Consider the following 7,288-nt stretch of genomic DNA (forward strand, 5'->3'; position numbering starts at 1 on the left):
TGGAGGGCCAGATGGGACCCTTGTCCTCCTCAATGCTCACCTGAAGAGCTCAGCTCCAGCATTCACATGCCACCATCCCAGCAGGAGGGATGCAATTTTTGGGTGGGGGAGTGATGGGAATTCCAATTCTCCCTGCCAGCCTCAGCAGCAGCAAGGGGAGACAAGCCCAGGACCCCAGTGAGGAGCAGGTGGCTGCTGGACAGCGCTTGGAAAGGAGACACACTTCCCTTGGAAACCATCAGGATCAGCTTTGCATCAACATCTGGTGTTTGAGGGGCTGGCCAGAGCCACAAACGCTTCCTGCAGGCAGGGCCAGCCACTTGAGCAAGCTGTGAGATGGATGGGCATGGAAGGGAGGTGAGAGCTTGCCTTGATCTACAAACCAGCCCTGAAGCTGGCTGGTGTGGGAAAGGCAGCGAGGGAAGGAGCTGTGAGGAGGCATGGGAGCTAGGTCCAAAAACATGTGAGAAGCTAATAAAGTCCCCATTCCTCATTCCAGTATGAAACAGATGGAGTGGTGAGGATTTTGAATCTTATCCTCACCAGCATAATTCCTCTGCGACAGTAACCACTGAAACCTTCCAGCTTTTTGTCACAGACGCAGGCCAGAAGAAAATCTGTGGCACTAGAAATGTACAATAGTAGATAAATCTTTCTTGTTCATTCATGTCATTCCTCTACCTTGAAGTTAAAGGAAGGTCTTGTAAGACACCTCCCTTCTCCAGCTTAATCATTTTTTACTGGTACTAATGAGGTAAAAAACACTCCTTACAGGAAAACCCAACTTTTCTTCCTTCTTTCTGCTATTGTTTCCTAGCAAAGAACACACAAAGGAAGCACACACAAGAGGAGAGAGGAAGCAGCAGCAGCAAGATCACATTTCTGTGCCTGACTTCCAGCCTGTGTGACAAGAAACAAGCTGAGGGCAGGGGCTGCCACACTCAGGTATCTCCTCAGCCAAGCAAGCTGTGTCAAACTCCTGGACACAGCTGCTTCCAGCCTGGGCCCCTAAAGAAATCTGGTCAAGGCAGCAATCCTGATTTCTCCTCAGTTTTTTGGAGGTTTTTTTGCTGGGTCCATCAAGCAGAGTGGAAGGAGGCCCAGCATGCTGAAACCACTGTCCATGTTCTGCTCAACTTTGTCCCCCTTCTTCAGGGCAACATCCCTCAAAGGCACCCTTCCAGGGCACCCCTGCACATTGTCTGTCTGTCTGTCTGCATGATCTCACTGCCAGCCCACTGATGGGGTACATATGAAATGCAAACAAGAGGATGAGTGTGTGTGAATGTGAGAGAGACAAGACAGGCAAAGCTCCATAGCAGTAGAACCAGGTGTAAAAGAATTCCTTGTGTTCGTAATGAAGGCCACTATGTCCAGTTAATCAGTTTGGCATGCCAAACACAATCTTCTAAACTCACAGCTGAAATGAATCAGACCAAAAGCCCCTATGGTCCAGCAGACCAGCACACCAAACATCCTTGTTTCTGTTAGAGCAACAGGTAGGCAGGAGCAAGAAACCTCTCCTAAAGGATGGGAAAATCTGTTCCAAAATGAGCTTACCATGAGCAGTGAAGGAGCACTTGAGCAAAGGCAATGGCTGATGTCCCATGGTCACTGGACATCACAGAAGTGACACCAGGCCTAGGTATTCCTGAGTACTTGGGGCATGTGCACAAAGTCCACTTGCTTAGAGATTTTGTGTAACAAAATCCAAAAGCACAGCCAGACCTGCACAGAGGCACATCACTTACCTGCAGCAAGAATTCCCCATGAGATCCTGGCATGTGCATGGTCTGTCCCAAAAGCATTTCTGACTATTCTAACATTTCTACTTTCTCTAGCCAGCATCAGAAACCTCCTCTTCCATCAGACCCAGCTGGACAAAGACAAAGCAGCCCATGTCTCTAAGCTCAGTCTTCCTGGAGAAATGTCAGTATTCTGCCAGCTTTACCCTTCGTCTCTTGAGGAGCAAGACAACGTCCTGCTGCAGTTCTGACAGGGCTTTGATCCCCATTTCGGAAGAAGGAAGGGATTTTTTGGCTGTTACTTGGAAGGAAGCACTCTAAGTTGTCGCACTGACATCTCTGTTTTCCCTTCAAGGAGAGCCCCAAGAGAAGGCATTGAGGAGAAGGTGCCTGAAGGTATCTCTGGAGAGCACAGCAACTCTAGAGGAACTCTAGAAGCCAGCATGTACCTTCAGAGGTGTGGCACAGGATAAACATGCTGAAAACAGCTCCAGCAGACAGCACTGGCAGGGCAGCCCCAGGCAGAAATGCCCTCCAAGGTGGAGGGAGTGGCGCAGAAAGAGCTGTGGCCGGAGCTGCGTGTGGCCACAGCCCGGACACCGGCCCAAGCTGTGCTGGGCCAGACAAAGCGTAGATACCACTGTAGGTAGATACCACTGTAGATAACAGTGCTCTCATACTCCTCTCCTCTCTGCAGACACCCTCTCTCCTCCCACAGGAAGTAACACCACTGGACTGAACGAAGCCAGCTAGCAAACCTGGGCAATGGTAGAAAAGCAGCTGTCTCCCAGCATGGTGCTGCTGGGCCTGGCTCAGTTAGTCCTTGGCATCAAGCTGAGGATGCTTGAGTCCTGCTTAGCCCATTGCATTGCTACACATCCCCATCCTCTGACACACAGGAGAGCAGAGGACTGAGCCACCACAAGGGGCCGGGCCTTTGTGCATCTTTGCTCGCTCTCTGCCGTGTTGTTTCCACTGCAGAAGCCACAAAGTGCTCTACTCCTACATTTGCTTTTGTGGCTTGTTCTTTCCTTTACACTTCTGCTCTTTGTAAGACAGTACACAGTCTCCTCACAGGGAATGTAAGTATCATACTCACATTTCCTTTCAAAGGTGACAGAGTACCCCACATCTGAAGGCAACATCTCAAGAGACAATATGCAGCTGTTCCCAGCTCTAAGTTCTCAACTTAGCAATGAGCCAATAAACATTCATGCCTGAGGCTTATTTAAAAAAGAAAAAAAAATGGAAGATTTTTATAAAACACAATGCTACTTGATCTACTAGAAAAGGAAGACTACAAAAACTAGATTTGTAGCCCATCTGATAGTTTGTACCATCTTCTCTGGTATGAAACTTAGGTTATAGTAAGTGCTATTCACATGTGAGTCAGACATCCTGCAATGAGCATCACTCAAGATGACCTTGACACCTCTAAATTTCTCACCAGGCCTTTCATGAGGCACAGTGCATGAGGAGAAGAGAAAATGTGATTTAAATTGGAATCTCAGACAGGTAATATGTGGAGGGGAAGCTTTGGGGAAGGGTAACCTTACTCTTGGGAGCTCTCCTGGGCTTGACCCTGGCCTGCAAGACTGGTCTGCATCTTGGGTTGCCCTGGATGGCAGCTAAGGACTTCCTGATGGCTCATTCCCCTTTACAGTAGCTTTTTACAAAGCAGGAGGAACTGTGGGCAGTGGCTGGAGTAAGGAAGATGCAAAGTCAGCCCTAGAAAGGGCTGTTGCCCTGAGCTGTGGAATGCCCAGGAACTGCTGGCTCCCATGTAGAGTTTCAGCCATTTGGTTGATGAAGGACACATTTTGCCTCCTCTTCACTTCTGCCTTACATGGGGCCAAGAAAGAAAAAATTCCAGCTTGAAGAAAGTGGTGGAAATATGAAGATAAATAACTCAAAATAGGGCTTTAACCAAGGGTTTGGCAGGGATGCTGATTCAGTGTCTCAGGGTGAAGTGAGAGCCCTGAGCTGCCTGTACACAATGGAAACCTTCCAGAAATAGCAACAAGCACACATACACACACTACTGATACTGAAACAGTTGTCTGCACAAACTTTTTTTTCCTTCTCCCAAGAAAATTTTAATGTTTTCAAGCCATGAATCATGCAGAACAGCCCTCAGCTGATTATTAGAAGAGCCATGAGTCCCCTGTGATGTCCATAATCCCACACAGAATCATAGAATATTCTGAGGTGGAAGGGATCCACAAAGATCATCAAGTTCACCTCCTGTCCCTGCATAGGACAGCCCCAAGAATCACACCCTGAGCCTAACAGCATTGTCCAAACAATTGTTCAGCTCAGACAGCTTGGAGCTTCCCTGGAGAGCCCATTCCAGTGCCCCAAAAGCCCGTGGGAGAAGGGCCTTTTCCTGATATCTAACCTAAACCCCCCACCCCAACACAACCTCATGCTGTTAAACCCCCAGGTGTTCTCTCTCAGACACATTTCCTTCTTTTCCAGCTGTAAGCATGTGTCAACAGCCAAACTTCACAAAAAACACCCTTTCTTTCTGGTCTGAAGGAACATAACCCCCTCAGACCAAGCAGTCTGTGGTTCCCAGCAATGACTAGAGCAGATGGCAGCATCCCATCAGTTATTCTTGCAGATGGTGCATTTCAGTCTTGCTGATGCTTTCTGTCATCTATAATGGCCCTAGATTTAGGACCTAAATTCCAGCATCTTGTTCTAGTAAATCCAGTGACATTACTACCCCTGCAAAAAGTGTTGGCTTGCTGGCATGCTGCAATCAATCTGCCTAATGCAAGAAGCCAGATAAACAACCATAAAAGCCTCTTCTAGTCTTGGCAGTGGTAAATACACAAAGACCTGCATTAACTACAATGTGCCCCTTCATTGTGAGACAGTGGATGGACTGGCTACCCAAGAAGGATAATAGAAGAACAGCTGCTCCTAGAAATATATCCAGGAAAGACAAGTTGTTGCTACCATCTAAGTAATCTTTTGGACATGATCTGACACTCCCCAGAAACCATCAGCGTAATAAATGCATATATACCTGATATTTTGTACAGTATTTTATTCTACTACAGTATTATAAATCCAGAGAGGAGTGAGGGACAGCTGGAAATGGGCAGGTGGGAGGTTGAAAAGTGATGCAGGAGACCGAGCACAAACAACTGGATAATGAATTTATTCCCAGGAGTGGCCCTGAATGGCCTTTATATAATTCCCACAGACAAAGAAAAGTCTTCCCTTCAAATGCAAGACATTGTTGGCATTTTTCCCACTAGTGCAGCCCCTGGTGGGGGCATGTACATGGGCACAAAATGTCCCTCCTACTATAAGACTTCTCATAAGCCTCTCTGAAGCATCACTGTGGATCCTAAAAGTGTCTGTAGTTTATTTATTAGAGAGTGGACCTGTGATAGCAAAAAACTAAAGGCCCATTATGTGGCCTTATGCATACATATAAGGAGGTTTGGCTCTTATTACTGGGAAATTGAGATGTGAATTTTTCAGAAACATCTGAATGACCTGTCAGCACAGTCCTGCTGCTGCTCTCTGAAGCAAGAAAAAGTGTCCTGGTGTCTTTCACACCACTTATACAGATGCCTTTTGCACCATGTATACCTGGGGCCATGAGATCCTGTGAAAATTCAAGTCTTTTCCTGCTCAGTGCAGATCCTGACTTAGCAGCTCATTTTCATTTGCTTCTTCTCTGCAGGTTTCCTGTGCCCTGTGAACCCGGTTTTGGCCTCTCTGACGTTTGGCTGTTCCTGCATTTAAATGCATCACCTCAGCTAGTCCTGCCAGGCAGCAACCTCAGCGTGCAGGGCCAACAGAGTGGCAGGATGGGCTCGGCTCTGGGGCCAACACCCCACATCTGCAGCACACCAGCCTTGGCAAAGAGCTTTTTCCACAGCAAAGGAAAGCACAGGCACAAAGCTGCCCATCCTTCTGAGCGTTTACATCTCGCAGCTGCTGTGGCCTGCCAGGAAGAGCAACGGCTAAGGTGCTGTGTCATTGCATTTCTGAGAATTTCTGCTTTTTAAGATCTCAGTAGGGCAGGTGCAGGATGTTCTGTGTGACGCAGGTGAGCGCTGGGGCATCTGTGGCAACCTGTGGCTTTTCACAGTATTTCTACCAGGGCAGTACTTGCAGCCCAGCTCCTTCTGTTACACTCCTGACAGTCAGATGGTGTCACCATTCTTTTCCTTTTACATTTCCACCATGGAAGAGCAGCCTTTTTTATTAATTACATGTGTCTCGTGCTCCCTACATACACAGCTTTCAGCAACTGAGTAAAAATTTGCTGAACTTCAGGGGGCACTTTGCAGAGCAGGAAGTTTTACAGTGCAGCCTCAATGGAAAGTTACTGTGCATGCCTTGTGCCCTCACAGGTAGGATGCACTGGGTTAGAACCACAGCTGCCATGGTTGTTTGTGTTATATTGATACTCCTTTAAGCTCTTCAGCCTCAGTAATTCAGTATAAAAACAGACATCTACTTTCCTCTTATGCTGAGGCTGCTTAACCATTGGGACTTTTTAAGATAGATAAAATTTATTGCAGTTATTGACTTCTCCTGGTTTTCTCTCCAGCAAAGAAGGGCCTTTTCATCTGCATCTGGTTCTCCAGAGAAAGCTATAAACAGATTTTTGTATTGGCCAAATAACAAAGCTTTAAACACTCAACAAAAGGCAGGGAAACAAAGCTCCTTATCATATACTAAATCATCTGAAGAAAAAAAAGTCCCAAACTCTCGACAGCTGGGCAGAAATGTGTTCAAAGAGAAGCTGAAGTTGCACAGTTTTCATCACTTCAGCTCCTATAGCAGCAAGAGGAATCCTGACCCAGCTTGTGCACAGGACAGAAGGAGAGCTGGTACATTCTTACCTGTATTCAGGGTACCAAAAAGGCTGGCTGGAGCCCTGCCTTTCCATTACCCTTCTCCCATCTCATCTAGCAAAACCCATTCCAGAAAGTGACATCAAGATAAATAAACTGGAAAGGATTTGCTGGAATGAGGAGGCGGGGGAAGAAGAAAGGTTATTTCCTGTTTGCTGCTATCAGATTTGGGTTTACTCCCCTTCCTGAGCTTATCAAAACTGGCACAGCACATCCCCTGCAAATGGCTCAGGAGAAAGACAGGAGTGAGGAGTCCCTGCAGCCCCAGGCAAAGCGTGGCCTGAGGGGCTCAGTGGGGCTGTGGTCCACCCCACAGAGGAGTGCATCTGTCTGGGGAATGCCATCCATGACAAATGCCAGGGAGAGCAGGCATGAGGAGAAAGCATCAGCAGCTGCAGCTTTCTGGAGAAAAATATTTTATATTGCCAGAAGAGTTTGCAGGATGATGGAGAACAGACCTTGCCTGAGACCCCTGCAGCCTCCCCACCTATTTAAGGGATGAAAAAGCATCTCTGTCTGCCATTACTCACCACCACTTCTGTACCCTCAGTCATTTAATCTGTGCCCTTTCTTCCCTTTGGATCCTGCACAGCAGTCACTGAATCTGTGTCATCATCTTTTCCTCTCTCTGTCCTGTCACGGTTCATCCTGACACAG

This window comes from Parus major, chromosome 1 (genome assembly GCF_001522545.3).
Source record: "Parus major isolate Abel chromosome 1, Parus_major1.1, whole genome shotgun sequence".
Taxonomy (NCBI): Eukaryota; Metazoa; Chordata; class Aves; order Passeriformes; family Paridae; genus Parus; species Parus major.